This window comes from Mandrillus leucophaeus, unplaced genomic scaffold (assembly GCF_000951045.1).
Source record: "Mandrillus leucophaeus isolate KB7577 unplaced genomic scaffold, Mleu.le_1.0 Scaffold1092, whole genome shotgun sequence".
NCBI lineage: Eukaryota > Metazoa > Chordata > Mammalia > Primates > Cercopithecidae > Mandrillus > Mandrillus leucophaeus.
Window position 1 is genome coordinate 423,960 of NW_012099121.1, and position 16,301 is coordinate 440,260.

At 37.6% G+C, this 16,301-nt stretch overlaps 1 protein-coding gene across 3 annotated transcripts in view; it reads right to left on the minus strand.

Annotated features, from left to right (window-relative positions):
* CGA (glycoprotein hormones, alpha polypeptide) overlaps window positions 1–2,243 on the minus strand; it is a 27,734-nt gene extending 25,491 nt beyond the window's left edge. Inside the window, exon 1 of one of the 3 annotated variants that reach the window (XM_011988886.1) lies at window positions 1,867–2,243. The gene's annotated coding sequence lies outside the window, so the exon portion shown is untranslated. The remainder of the gene's footprint in view (window positions 1–1,866) is intronic. The other 2 variants (XM_011988884.1, XM_011988879.1) reach the window with 2 other exon arrangements.
* Between the last annotated feature and the right edge of the window lie 14,058 nt (window positions 2,244–16,301).

Sequence of the window (16,301 nt, forward strand, 5' to 3'; positions counted from 1 at the left end):
AATTTAAACGATTTGCCAAAGTTGCTCAGAAAGTAATCTGATCCTAAGATAGTGTCCTTCCACTTGTACTACCCCTATAGCCTGAAAGTATACCATTAATCTATGTCCTCCTTTATAACTTGGAGTCACACATGAATCATGCTGTTTCAGTTATGTTGTCTAACTCGATTTCTAATATTGTCATGGATTCTACCCCTAGTTCAGCCTAAGTGCCCCACCTTAAATCACAGAGTATTAAAGATGCTGGATCATTTCTACAATGTTATCTCTAAGCCTGATGAACCGAGAAATTGCTAGACTACTTTGTGCAACATTACAATGGCACTGCTATAACATTATACACCAAATCCAGAATTTGCAAAGATCAAAAGTTGATAGCAAACTACTCTAGGAATCACAATCTGGAAAAATGAAATTTAGTGCTATGAACCATGCTGTTCTCAATAGAAATGTAAGTTCACTCCTGTAAATTTTCTCTTTGTGAAAGTAGATTACTTTGATCTGTTTTTAAGCAAGATGTACATTACCTTCTAAGTTAGCCATTTCTGTTACCCAGCTCTTACTTTGAGTTTTCATGTAAATCTGGGTCTCACATTAAAAAGAAATGTACACTGAAACTGAAAATCTGCTCTGGAACATAATTAATTGCTTTTCTAACATTTTTCTCACATGCTACCCTTTTCAGCAGGAAATGGTAAGAAATATGACTCACTTAAAATTTCAATGACTCTTACTGCAAAAAAAAAAAAAATAAACTTAAGAAAACCAAAGTTGAAATTAAAATGAAAAACCATGAACCCTTTATAAATGAGGACCACTCTTGTCTTTCTTAAATAATTCAAGAATATAGCAATGTATTACATGCAATTTGGTTGACGAATATTATGAATAATTGAATTGGTATTAAGTCAAGTAATTATTTAAAAGATATTTTCAGAAACTTTAAATGATTCCTTTTCTAAGGCAAAATATCTGACTTTTGACTGGGAAAAAGATTGAAGAGCTTAGGAAACAAAATTCCTGTGGGATGAAAGGCAGCTTCTGCATTGCTAAGGGACCCATATAGTGTCAGCCCATAGTTCTTCACACGTGCCCATATCCTGTTCTTCGACGCTAATAAGAAGGGACAAAAAACTCTTTCATTTTCTAGTCTCTGTTTCCCAATCAGCCACCAATTCATGTTAATGCAAAGATAGCCAAGGTTAGCTGCAAAAAAGTTTCCAGAAACTCATCGGAACTACTCAATGAGACTTGGGCAAGTGACTTATCATTGCAAATTCATGAATAATAGCCAGAGAAATACTACCAACTCTGATTTTTGCAGCATTGTATTAAAGAAGAAAATGAAAACAATGACATTCAAGAAATTCCCTGCTACTATTCAAGTCTGCATGAGAATATCTATTCAAAAGATAATGAGAAGCTATGGTCATTCAGCCAAACAAGTGAGCCACTTTATCATGGGCCAGCTTGAAGATATAGTTATACATCACTTAAAAATGGATAATAAAACAATATCATAATGTCTGCTTGCCCTCTGTCTGGCTCCTGGAAGCTATTTGAAAGAATATCTTTCCAATGACATCCAATAATTCTTGAGGAAAATTTTTAGATCCTGACAGGCACTCAAGTATCCCAGCAGGAGACATTGGGTTTCTGGTTTCTGTTAGGTAGCATCTTACCCTATGATCACAGCCAAATTTTACAGACTTCCTCCCAATTCAATCATGACTGCTGAAAAGAGAATGAGTAAAAGTGTATCTCTCTTCTTATTAAGGTGTATGCAGAGACTCTGGAATCTCCCTCATATTCTCAAATATTTTACTCCTCAATTAAAATCCCCCAAAATTATTTTATTCATATTACCTTTCTCTGGGCTTTTTGCAGGATGTGTTCAGCGCAGTTGACTGTGGCTCTGAAGCGGGATTTTAGCTTCGTCTTGTGAGTTCTCAGTAACTGCAGTTAATGAAGTCCTCACCTGTTTTTTATACCAGCGGAGTGTTTCCACCAGCATCTAAGCCCTGGGATCAACAAGAAATTCCATCCAATGATTGAAGGGTACTTGGTGTAATTACCATGACGTCAATTTGATCGTATCTTGTTTCAACCTTTAGGTCATTTTTGTTTTGAGCCATTTTCAGGTGATGGTGACCACAAGGTCAGCCTATGAAAAGAGAGTACACTGTCATTTTGTACGTAATTTTACTGAGCCTTACACATAACATCCTGAAATTTGACACTTTCACATAAACAAGAGACATTTAATTAGCTAAGTACCTGATATTTACCTAAACAAGAGCTACAGATTTCAGAAAATAGATATAGAGCATTTCCAGGCTTATACCACTATTTCACTAGGAAACAGAAAAATAAAACACACGCCTATTTAGACTTTTCTAAAATTAATGTGCATCTGAATTTAATAAAGATGCATGAGAAAGGTATGAGGCAATTCTAAGAAGGACTGAATGGTTTTCAATATACATGCCTGCTTTTTTGTTTGTTTATTTGTTTGTTTTGTTTTGTTTTGTCATTTCACTTTTAAAGCTCAGTTTCTGCCTGAACAGAAAATGTGTATGTCATGGCTTGCCAGGTGTGGGACACTTAGTTCCAAGGTTCCCAACCCAGTGTCATCCTGAAACTTGCACAGCTCTTCAGACTACTGTGGCTTCTTTTTTGCACACAAAGATTATAACCCTTCAAAAGTTCCCATCTTTATCTACTCTGCTCAGTGCCACTTCTGCAAGGAACTGGCTTACATACAAATTACCAAGGACCTCTTCAGCGAAGAGTTTAGAAGGTCTGTGTGATGCAAAAAGTAACTCTTATTTAACATAAAGAAACTTACCAGAGAAAGAAAAGTTGTTTTGTGATTTATTTTCTGTGATAAACAAATTTGTTTAGGTTCTTACACCTTTTCAGATTTTCGTTGTTTCCTTCCAGTATGCCCCCCCAACCATTCATGTTTTCTTAGTGATGTTTCTTTTTGGGGGGCAGGTGGGGGAGATGGAATCTTGCTCTGTTGCCCAAGCTGGAGTGCAGTGGCACAATCTCACTGCAGTCTACACCTCTCAGGTTCAAGCGCTTCTCCTGCCTCAGCCTCCGAGTAGTGGGGACTACAGGTGTGCACCACCACGCCTGGCTAATTTTTGTATTTTTAGTAGAGACAGGGGTTTCACTATGTTGGCCAGACTGGTTTAACCCCTGACCTCAAGTGATCCACCCACCTCCACTTCCAAAAGTGCTGGGATTACAGGCGTGAGCCACCATGCCAGGCCTTTCTAGTGATGATTGATGTCAGCATTATTCAAGAATTTCTATCATTTAAATATCAACCAACTGGCAGTATATTTTCAATGTAGCAGACTTATTTTGGCAATCTTTCCATTTAGGCATTTCACTCTTCTTTGTTCTATTTTTTCTCTTTCATTCGTGCCTTTTTTCCATCCTTTTATTTCTTTTTTATCTGAATGACTATGTAGAAACAATGTTTCTAGGATGCTCTTATTAAATTATTTTGTTTGACTTATGATTTCGTAGTGGATTTTATTTTTATTTCACATTTCTATGTAAGAATTATGAATATTATGGAATTCTTATGAAAATTTTTATAATTTTTGCAGTTTAGTGTTTTTTAATTTTTTAATGATGTGGCTACATAAATAATAGAAAAGTCAGTTCCTTTCACACCTGACTTATCTTCCCCACGCCCTCAATTCTTCTACTCAGAAGCAATGTTTCCAGTTTCTTTCTTGTTTCTGCACTCTAAGTATGTATAAACAAATTATATTTAAGTCCCCATCCTGTTGAAATTCTCCTTAAAATAACAAACAGAACATAAATATTAGAGGAACCCCTGCCTTTGTGCTTAGAGAATCTCTGTTAGTATGGTATAAATTAGACTTCTCTGTACTTCTACAACAAACATATATTACTTTCATAATTGGGGAAAGTAAAAACAAAAACATGTTTTTAAGTTTCACTATTTCATGTGGTTGCTTCCATTTATTATTGACAGTTTTATCCCATATCTGATAGCTCTATTTTCTTTACTCTGGATAAGAGCAGGTTTGGTGGGTGAAGGATACAAATACCACTCCTGTCATTGACAGTTGCCTCCCAGCAGCTAAAGTTTGAAGTGTCTGTCACCAAAACGATAGACTGGCTGAAAAACTGGGATGACACAGGGCAACTCACCACCTTTACTAGGCAAAGTCCTGAGAGCCCTGTAGAGTATACAGGTCAGGGACTTCTTGCAAAGCAGTATGACACAGTTAAATATGTACACGCTACACTAAATACATGAATTTTTTTCTTAATGAAGTTTTGTCATTTACATGCTGAATTTTTTTTAAATAACCATCTCTGTAAATGTTTCATATGCTTACTTGGTTTGTTTTTTTCAACATAATTTGAACTTTCTAATAGCAAAATATGATTATCACAGACATTATGCTGTAATCAGAACAGCTCAGGTATGTAAAATCCTTGCATTTCCAAGTGGCTTTTTCTTTGGTAGTTTTAATGATACATTACACAATTTTAAATTTTCAAGTAGTAGAAAAGTATATACAATGAAAAATAAGTCATCCTCTTACTCCAAAATCTTTAATTCCATTCCCAAAGGTATTTATTTTTAAAAATTTCTTAATGTTTCCAGAAATTTACTATGTATATACATACGTTTTCTGGAGGTTTGTTGTATACAAATAGAAACACAAGATACACAGTGTTTAGTGCCTTGCCTTCTTTCTTTTTTAAAAAACAAAACAATGTATCTTGGTGGTTTCTTTCATATCCAAATGTGCGGATCTAACCCCACTTTGAATATTACAAAATATAAGGGGCCATTAATTATTTAACTAGCACTCTAGTAATGATCATTTGCATCATTTCCAGTTTTTAAATATTATAAACAATATTATAATTATCATCTTGCTCTGGTTACATATATAATTATAGTTCTAGAATAAGTTTTTAGAAGTGGAATTGTTGGATCAAAGAATATGAGTATTTTAAACTTAAGTAGAAGTTGCTCAGGTACTCACTCTTCTCCACCCCTCCTCAAAGTTAATACTACAAAATATGTTAATTTTTGTTGAACTAACGGATGAAAAACAATACCTTATTTTTATTTGCACATAAATAATTTTGAGCAGGACTGAACATCATTTCATAAGTTGTGGTCATTTGTGAATTTTTTTCTGTGAACTGCCTGTTCAAAAATCTTTCTCAAGTTCTTAATTCTGTCTTTAAGTTTGACTTTTGACTCTTTTATGGTAGTTTTACAATCGTTTTTATGTAGTCAAATTTATGTATCTTTTACTCTTAGACTTGCAGAGTTTATGTAATGCCAAGATACTAAAAAGAAGTGCCCATACTTTATTCTAGACTGTACACAGTTTTATTTATTTTAGGGTGAGCCCTTTAATTCATCTGTAATTTATTTTGGAAATGAAGTAGAAATCTAGCTTCTTTTTAAACCTAAATGACAAGCCAGTTGTTGTAATAACATATATGGTATAATCAACTCTTCTTTCTCCACTAATTTGGAATGCTACTTACTTCCTAAATATTTTGAGGTCTATTTTTGGATTCTCTATTGTTGTGATCTATATTAATAAAAATGTTCAATCAATAATAATTAAATATTTTAAATTTGCTTAGATTATTATTAGCTGTAATTATCTAGTGTCTCTTTATTAAGTGTATCAACCAAAGTTGAGAAATTAGACATAAATCATATCATTAACTTGCTAACAGTCTGGTTACTATAAATTAGAAGCACTGAAATTTTCCCTCAACATTTTCTTTGACTTGTCCTGAGGCTCGTAACACCCTAATTTTCTAATCTTTACTTGACTCTTTAATGGTGTGTAGCTGTGTTTCCTGAAGTACATCTCATGTTTCGTCTAAAATCAGAACTACTAGGGTGTGGTTTAAAATACAGATTCCTGGGTCCCATCCTACCCTGGTCCTTCTGGACCAAAACCTCTCTCAGTTGATCCCAGAAATTTGCATTTCATCGGTCAAAGCTTGAGAACTGTGACTGCATAACATTGTTTTATTAAACAATACAGGAATTAAGTAAGGAGCAATATGGTTTGTTTTCATCTTCAACTGTCCCCTGTAGCACAACTAAATCGAAAATGGTAAAGTTATTTGTTTAGTTCTGTGAGCCTCCCCTCTGTACAAACAGCTGAAACATCCTGCTCTAAGAATCTATGAGAAACAGCTCAAAGCACCAAAACAACTATCCCCTGGTCACAAATACCAAAACAGGCAACAGAAAATTTCTTGATTGAGATTAGGTTTTTAATCAACAGCAACAGATAAGGTGACTGACAGTCAGAAAGAATCACCTGAGATGTGACGTCTAACACAGTGGCAGCAACAAAAGCTCCCTACAACTGATGGACAAGAAGCAAACTGACTTGACACATGTAAAGCAGCCAAGAATATTCTCTGCTATTTCAGTCAAAACAGTGTGGTCTAATCAATAATGCAAACATCCTGTTTCTCAAGCTAACAACCTCTGTCACTGGAACCCTCAGAGAGATAAAGAAACTGCTGGTACAATTATAGTTAATCTTTCTCTAGTCTGAAACGTCAATAGACTAGGCAAATAATACTGCCAAGAAAGGGAGAAAAATCTCACAGGCAAAAAGTAATTTGTTTAACATTTTTTCATTTCTTTTTGCTTTGCACATGTCTCCTCCCACTTCCATTTCAGAAAGCTTTCAGTAATGAACTATGAAAGGATTCATGGGAGAAACAGGTTGTGTACAAGAAGGAAAGAGAAGCAATTGTATTGATAGAATTGTTCAGTTTTATGTATATTGCAGGATGGGGAGGTGAAAGAGTAGATGATGAAATAACTTCCTACCCTAATTTTGCAGGGGAAGTCTCATGAGATCTTTCATGTTGTATGGGTTTGCCTAAAGATATTCATCCTTAAAAAGCTGGCCTATTTTGCCATGAGAGGTAAGGGTACTACATTCAGAACCTCTGGGTATTCTTTCTGAGTATCTGTATAAATGGCCATGTGGAGCTTTACAGATAGTGGAAGAACTTGGTGGGAGAGAATCAAAGCCACTTTTATTAAAGGAAGGAGATTTCCTTTGGATGATGCTTTTGGTGTTGTTAAAAGAAAACTTCAGATAAATCAGATTTGATGGAGTTTAACTGAGCAAAAAGAAGCAATCATTCACAAGTCGGGCAGCCTCCAGAATCACAGCAGATTTGGAGAGACTCCGGGGTGCCTCGTGGTCAGAACAAATTTATGGACAAAAAAAAGTAAAGTGACGTCCAGGAATCAGAAGTGAGGTACAGAAATAGCTGGATTGCTTGCAGGTTGGCGTTTGCCTTATTTGAACACAGTTTGAACACTCAACAGTCTATGAGTAGTTGAAGTGTGGCCACTGGGAATGGCCAAGACTCACTTATTGTTACAGGTGCGTATTCCCAAGTTAGGTTTTCTATCTTGTCTTTTAAGCTAGGTTATGGTTAGTTCACAGACTCAAATATAGAAGTATGGAGTCCTTCTTAGGCCATATTTAGTTCACTCTAACAGTGTGGATAACAGGAGTCCCGTGGTTCCTTCTAGGAGTGAGCAGTAGTGCCACTTGCCCTCATCTAAAATCTTGGCTGCTATTCAATGGAAAATACGTTTAAGGGGAAAGAGTGAAACCTAATTACAAACATTATCTAACACCCCTTCTCCACTAATATCATCCCTATCCCTGGGCTCTGGCTGAAATGGAGTGTGGGAGAATTTTGTCCATCCTTATTCTCTAAGTACAGCCCAGGCCTCAGTGGGACTGCAGCAAGTCCCAGTCACTGTTCAGACAGTGGGAAGCTCTCTGTCACCGAGGTAACTCCCTATTTCTCCAGCATTTTTAGATGCAGTCTGAATGAGCCATTAGCCAGCAGTCCTTCTGCTATGGTTTGGATATGCTTTGGCCCTGCCAAATCTTATGTTGAAATTCAATCCCCAGTGCTGGAGATGGGGCCTAATGGGAGGTGTTTGGATCATGGGGGTGGATCCCTCATGACTGGCTTGGTGCCATCCTCATGGGAATGAGTGAGTTCTTGCTCTGTTAGTTCCCATGGGAGTTCTTCCCAGAGCTGGTACCTCCTCCCTCCCCTTTCTCTACCTCCTTTTTCTCCAGATGACCTCTGCACAATGTCTCCCCTCTCTTTTGCCATGAATGGAAACAACTTGAAGCTCTCACCAAAAGCAGATGCAGCCACCATGCTTCTTGTACAGTCTGCAGAACTGTGAACCAAATAAACTTCTTTTCTTTATAAATTATCCAGCCTCTGGTATTCCCTTATAACAACACAAATAGACAAATGGACTAAGACACTTTCTCCATACCCGTACATTCCCCACACTCACATCTCCAGGATAAATGTACTTTCTGAGAGTTGGGGGCCAAATGGGAGAAAGGAATAAAGGCTTCCCACTTTTTCTTTATGCCTGATCAGTTTCAAAGGCCACCATGCCGTATCAGTCTGTTTAAATCCATTCTCCCTGGGAGTGGTTTTAACTTGGGTCATTCTTTGAAATGCTAAGGCTGGATTCCAGAAGAAAAGAAAAAGAAGAAAAAGGAGAAAGAGTGGGAGGTAAATAATTTGTATATATCTGAAAATTTCCAAAGGAATAGAATACCATAAAATCCAGAATAAGAGTTGCCAATAAAGAGATGGAGAGAAATCATACGGAGACTGATTCCTAGATTTTAGAGAATTGAGACAACATTATCATTATTTAACTATATAACCCCCTCTCCCTACCCCAAAAATATTGTATTTCTATTGTGAATTTTGTTTTGAGAATTGTTTATATTCTTTGAGATAATCAGAGACATTCTGGATGCAGAAATTGGGTTGGAAGCTCTGGCCTAAAGCACAAAACATGCAAAACTTATCCTGTCTCATGGCTTCACATGAAATCTCTATTCCAGACCTGACATCTCCCTTGAGCTTCACGCCAGTGTCTTCATTCAGTGCATTAACTATCTGTTGCTATGCAACCAATTACTCCAACCATAGCAGCTTAAATCAACAAGCATTTATTGTCTCACATAGATTCTGAGGGTCAGAAATCTGGGAGCCCCTTATCTGGGTGGTTCTGAATCAAGGTCACTCAAAAGGTTGCAGCCAAGCTGTCATATGGGGCTACAGTTATCATAAAGCTCAAGTGGGGCTGGAGAATGCACTTCTAAACTCATTCACATGGTTGCTGACAAGCCTCAGTTCCTCACTGGTTATTGGCCAGAGACTTCAGTTCCTCACCTCATCAGCCTCTCCATAGGGCTGCTAACAACACATTATCTGACTTCCCCTAGAGCAATAAATGAGAGGGAGAGAGTAGACACCCAAAACGGTCACTACTGGCAAGGATACAGCGTAACTGGAACTTTCATACATTATTGGTGGGAATGCAAATTGTACAATCACTTCAGAAAACAGTTTGGCAGTTTTTTGTTTTGTTTTGTTTTGTTTTGTTTTGAGACAATATCTCACTCTGTTGCCCAGACCTGGAGTGCAGCCGCACTATCTCGGCTCACCGCAACCTCTGTCTCTCAGGCTCAAGTAATCCTCCCACCTCAGCCTCCCGAGCAGCAGGGACTACAGGCATGCACCACCATGCCTGGCTAGATATTTTTTTGTATTTTTTGTAGAGACAGGGTTTCGCCATGTTGCCCAGGCTGGTCTGGAACTCCTGAGCTCAGGTGATCTGCCCGCCTCGGCCTCCCAAAGTGCTGGAATTACAGACATGGGCCAGCCAACCTGGCCTGACAGTTTCTTATAAAGTTAAATACACATGTATATAAACATAAGTTCCTGTTATGATCTGGCAATCTCTCTCCTAGGTAATTATCCAAGAGAAATTAAAATATATGTTCACACTAAGACTTGCACATGAAGGTTTACAGTAATTCTATGCATAATAACCAAAAACTGAAAATACATTTGACCCTTGAATAACATAAGGGTTAGGGGTGCTGACCCCTGCACATTTGAAAATATTTTTAATGTGAAAAAAATATTTTTAACTCCCCAAAAACTTAACTACTAATAGCTTACACTTGACTTAAAGCCTTACCTATAACATAAAGAGTTGATGAACAGATATTTTGTATGTTACATGCATTACATACTTTATTCTAACAATAAAGCAAGCTAGAGAGAAGAAGATGTTATTAAGAAAATAATAGGGAAGAGAAAATATATTTACTATTCATTAAATGGCACTGGATCATCATAAAGGTCTTCATCTTTATTATCTTCACATTGAGTAGGTTGGGAAAGATGGGAAAGAGGAGGGGTTGGTCTTGCTATCTCAGGGTGACAGAGGTGGAATAAAACCCATGTATAAGTGGACTCATGTAGTTCAAATCTGTGTTTTTCAAGGGCCAAGTATAATTCAATTGTTCTTCAACTAGTGAAAGTGGATATAAAGTATAGCACATTCATACAAAGGAATGCTATTCAGCATAAAAAGAAACAGACTACTGATTCATTCATCACCATGGATGAATCTCAAAATAATTATGCTGTGAACAAAGCTAAACACAAAAAGCTAACCCTATGATTCCATTTATATGGCATTCTGGAAGAGGCAAAACTATAGAAAGAGACCAATTAATGGTTTGGGAATAGGGTGAGAAGATTGATTACAAAGGTGCACAACGGAAGTTTTCTATACCTTGAGTAAGTGGCAGTTACCTGCTTGTGTATTTTTGTTGATACTCAAAACCTATGTCTGTGTCTAGAAATGATAGATTTTACTGTATGTAGATTATGTGTCAGTAGGCCTGACTTTAAAAAAATAAAAATGAAGATGAGAGGGTATTCTAATTAGTGGTAACAGCAAGATAAAAAGGCATGGAAGTATGAGAGTGTGGTTGGCACAAGGGACTGCAAGCAGTTCAATAATACAAAGGCATAACATTCAAAGCGAGAAGTGGCAAGCCATGGAGTCCTGAACTTTTCACTTGCATCTATAGCCTCCACCTTAAACTCATCACATCCAACACTAAAGCCTGCATCCCTCTCTTCCCCAAGAGTACCATAATGGTTGTTGATGTCATTTTCCTAGTCACCAAAACTCTAAAGCTTGAAGACTTTCTTGACTGCTCCCCTTACCTGTCCCACCAAATCCACAATGCTCTCTTGCGATGTGATGCATGGTTTTTGTGGTTTTGATGGTAGCAGCAGTAGATGATGATGATAATAGTGGTGTTTTACTTCTCTTTTATATCATTCCTTCTTAATTCTTTGTTCTCATATGATGTAAGCTTTTATTTATTTATTTTTTTTCTCGCCAAGATTGGCATGCCATCCCTCTCACTGGTCTTAGTGCCTCTGGTCACTCTCCTTTCTTGCCAGATGAGTCTTCTGAAAATATCAACCTCATCCCATTGTGTTCTAATCAAAAACAAACTTGAGGTCCCTACCAATAAAAAGACTTCCTCTGCTGATCCTAATCTACTTTCTAAGTTTATTCCTCAATATACTCAGGTTAACAAATTGCTTCAGAGACAACCAGCTTGATTTGTTCATCCCCTCGTGTGAATTTCCTTCAGGACACATCATATAGCTCTGTCTGAGGCGCCCTCTCTTTTCCTCTCCACATATTTAAATTCCCCTCTTACATCATGAGCCAGGAAAGTTCTGCCGCCACCACTCTGATTTCTCACCCCAGTAAGATTCTTTGAGTCATATTCTCCTCCTTCTCCAAACTTTTTAGTATCTATTCTACCTATTTAGGTTATTGGTGGTTGTATTGATAATGGTAGCTTATATTTCTAGAGCCTTTGAAAGATTCGAAAGCACTCTACTATTCATCATCTGGTTTGAGGCCTTCTCAGCAAATCTATGAGACTACTCCTATATCACAGATAAGACTCTACAGTGGACAGGGATTTGCTTAAGATCACACAGATAAGTAGTAAGTTTTCAATACATTTTTTAAATAAGGGCATGAAGACAGAGCCAGAAAACTGATTTAGCAATCAAGAGGAAAAGGAAGGACTCTTTTTAATGCAAAAATAAAACTAAAGTCAGAAAAAGACTAGTTAAAGTCAGAATTTGACCAGGATTACATTCATACAGACCACACTGTCTGCTTTGCCTTTGTGATACTGGTAGGATACATGAAAGGGCAGAATTTGTTCTATACAATTCAAAAAAATACATTTTTTTAGAAAGCTTAAAACTAGGAAACTATACCTTCAACTACCACTTATTTCTGTTTTTGCAACTATTGGAGCTGACTGTGTGGGTGAGTTAACTGCTGCATAAAAAGTGGAATTAAAATTAAAAAGCTCTTATGTATATTTTTATAGAACAGAAATAATTAAAATTAACTGTAACTCAAAATCCAGTTAGTAGAGTTGGCATTTAAATTGGCTGTTTAATTAGCAAAATTCTATATGATTAAAGTAGTCACTTGAAAATGTCTTTCAAAAGTAAAGCATTTTAATAAGCTCTAGTTCTTAGATGATCTACATAACTTGATCTTTGTGTTCCCCTCTGGAATTGACTTGTTCTGCAGTTTGAGTTAACGAGTTCCTGGATTAATACTTCAGAAGGAAGCTAATCAGAATAAAAGTGGAAAGTGAATCTCATTTGACAATAAAATGTGCTAGGCCTCGAAAGACTGCTGGGTATCTTCAGTGTATAAAGGAATATAAGGGAGAAATCTTTTTCTTCATGTTAAAGTCTTAGAGCCCTATCTTAAGTTCTATCTGAGTTATTGGTTGGATGACTATTTTTGAGGCTGTTGATGAATCAGAGAATTCTTAAAGTTGTGCTCTTGACCTAATACATTTTTTAAGCAAAGGACACATTTTTCAAAACCCCTTACACACAACCATAGGAAGATCTTTGATAGAGGATATCTAGTTCAATCTCTCTTTTCCATTTAGAACTAGACCAAAACCATAACCAGCAGATAAGAATTCAAGCAGTTTTTCAAATTCCCCATGACAGAGGCTAGCTAGATTTTCACCAAATACACTTCCTCTTCTTGTGCATCTAAATAAACTACATTTTACATCTCCCTTACACCTAGAAGTGGGACCATATGATCAGTTCTTGTGAATGGAATGTGAAAAGGGAAGTGCCATTGCCCCATCAAGGCATTTTAAAGGAATATAACCTTCCCCACCTGCTCTCCCTTTTCCCCTGGATGCTACCTGGAGGATGCCAGCATGCCTTTGAGGTGTAATGTCGAAGATGAGAGCCACAGGATGGAAGGAGGCCTATCTTTAAAGGGCTATGCACATCAGACCCTCCTACACACTATGATACACAGTCCCACACCTCCCCACCTGCCCTCCAACACTCACTGCATTAATCTTCAAATTGAGTAAGAAATCAGGTGCTATTATCATAAGCCACTTCATTTGGAGGATTGTTTACTATAGCATTGAATGTTGTTCTACCTGCTAACTCTACGTTCCCCAAAAAGAAATTCCTACATGACTATCTACCATGCAATGTCTAAACAACATTGCCTCTTTGTCCTTTTGTTCTAGTTGTATATGCTAGAGCCCAGTGGATTTTGATCTTTTGGGGTCCAAGAACTATATTAAACCTAGGCAAAGTTCCAAACCCCTCTCCCCAGGAAAATAAGTAAACATACATGTGCTCAAAATTTTGCCTAGAATTTCAAGATGTTTTCAGAACCTCAAAAAGATCAATATAACCCAGGTTAAGAACCCTGCTACTAGCAATTAGTTTACTATGAATGCAGAAGAATCCTAAGTAAGTAATAAGTGTGTATTACTTCCAAGCTTTCCAATTTTACTCATCTTTTCTTTTATATACAACTGCCCAGTCATATTTATGTCTTTGATCTTTGAATTTTAAAAACACAGAAAATTTAGGGCTTCAATATTGACTTTTCTTTCCCAAAGCAAAGATGTCAGTGTTACAGCCAACCATCAATTCCATGACTGTGCCTTTTGATTTCTGTTTCGACTGTGAGCGGTCTCTGCCTCAAAACGATCAACGATGCAATGGTCAATATTCTATGACAGGCACTTCACAATCACTGTTGGAAATGGAATCTTCACTTTCTAGCATAACCCTTTAAGATTTTTTCAATTTTTCCCTTATCATTCTCTCTAACCTCATCTCTCATCTTGCCCCAACATAAACTTTTTGCTTCAATAATATCACGCTGTTCATAGTGCACTGAATCTACCATGTTCTCTCTTGACTCTGTGACCTTGTCTGGAATGTTCTTTCTCTTGTCTGTCCAAGAACTCCTATTAACCTCTAAGATTCAGCTTAAGCATCACCTTTCTGATGCATCCCTGGCCTGCCCACTCCTTCTAAGTGAAGTGCCTCCATAAATGCTCCTGCTGTATTTTCCACACCCCTGACATAGTCCTCATCACACACTGCTGGAATTTACTGCTGTGCCTCTCATTGGACTGTTAGCTCCTTTGGAGTAAGGAATTTTTTTGTTTCTGGTATTTGTTTTTGTGTTGTTTGTTTGTTTGTTTGTTTGTTTGTGACGGAGTCTCACTCTGTCGCCCACACTGGAGTGCAATGGTGCGAACTTGGCTCACTGCAACCTCGCATCCCTTGTTCAAGTGATTCTCCTGCCTTTGGCCTCCTGAGTAGCTGAGATTACAGGTGCATGCTACCATGCCCACCTAATCTTAGTGTTTTTATTAGAGATGGGGTTTCGCCATGTTGGCCAGGGTGGTCTCAAACTCCTGATCTCAAGTGATCCGCCCACCTCAGCCTCCCAAAAGGTTGGAATTACCTGGTAAGCCACCACGCCCAGCCTCATTGCATATTCTTTACCTAACATAGTACATAACACAGTTTGAAGCATGTCACGTTCTCAAGGAATTCATCTTCAAGGCAGGTAGTTAAGCATACATGAAAAAAAAACAACCAAATAGAACATATCATGTTTTAATGACACTAAGGGAAGAATGCTTAAAGGATTATGGGAACACACAGGATACAGCAATTAAGTTCTGAAAAAGTGGAAGGTGATAGAGAAGAAAGTGGGTAAAGGAGACACTCAGAGAAGACTTCACAGGAGAGGGAACTTCTGAGTTGGACCTGGAGAAATGAGTTGGAGTTCGCTAGAGAGAAGTGAGAAAGGATTTGTACAAGATCTCTCACTGAGACCCACATAAAGGGGAAGATCTCTACCTCAGTATCGTATAACCTGACTGGCTGAGGCCTCATGTCTTTCCTAGGCTTTCCTGGCTGAGAGACTGACTGTCAGTCATCTCTTTCCTTGGTCTACTCCAGTCTCACCAGGGCTTGGTCTTGAGTATCCTCCTGGTTTATCCAAATAATTGGAGACCCTGGTCCAGGAATGTGGCTCAGGAAGCTTGTCTATGAACTTGTCAGACATGTGCAAATGTGATTTCCATGACCTTGGTTTAGAAGAACTACAGTGAGCAAGAGCTTAACTGAATGCTAAGTATATAAAATATATTTTACTATTATATTAGTTTTATTTTATTACAGATATAATATGTAATATTATATATTGTACTAGTATATTAGTTCGTTCTTTAGTTGTCAGTATTGGAAACTCATCTCAAATTAGTTTAGGTAAAAGAGGGAAATTTTAGGGGAAACTGTGGTGCTTCATATAACCAAAGTATAAGATGCAAAAGTACACCTGGACCTCAGTCTCTCTATTTTTTCATCTTAACCTGTCTCTCCCATAGATATGTCTCTGATGTTTTATTTACAAAATAAGCATATAGGGGACTAGATTCTTTTTCTTTTATATTACCTTTTCCATGCCTCAAGAAATATGACTGCTGTTGGATCCTAAACTCCGTATGTCAGAGCTTCCATCATTACAGGAGATTTTTCTCAAGTTCCAGGGCAAAAAATAATAATAATAATCAGGAGAAGGACTCTGACCTCGGTTAGGTCAGATTCTTACCCCTAGACCAATTGTAGTAAGCTGAATAATGCCCCTCCCCCTGTATTAGTCTGTTCTCACATTGCTCATAAAGACAGACCTCAGACTGGGTAATTTATAAAGGAAAGAGGTTTAATTGACTCACAGTTCTCCATGGCTGGGGAGGCCTCACAATCATGGCAGAAGGCAAATGAGGACCAAAGTCACATCTTGCATGGTGGCAGGCAAGAGAGAGCTTGTGCAGGGGAACTCCCCTTTATAAAACCATCAGATCTTGTGAAACTTAATCACTATCACAAGAATAGCGTGGGAAAGACCTGTCCCCATGATTCAATTACCTCCCACCAGGTCCCTCCCATGACACGTGGGGATT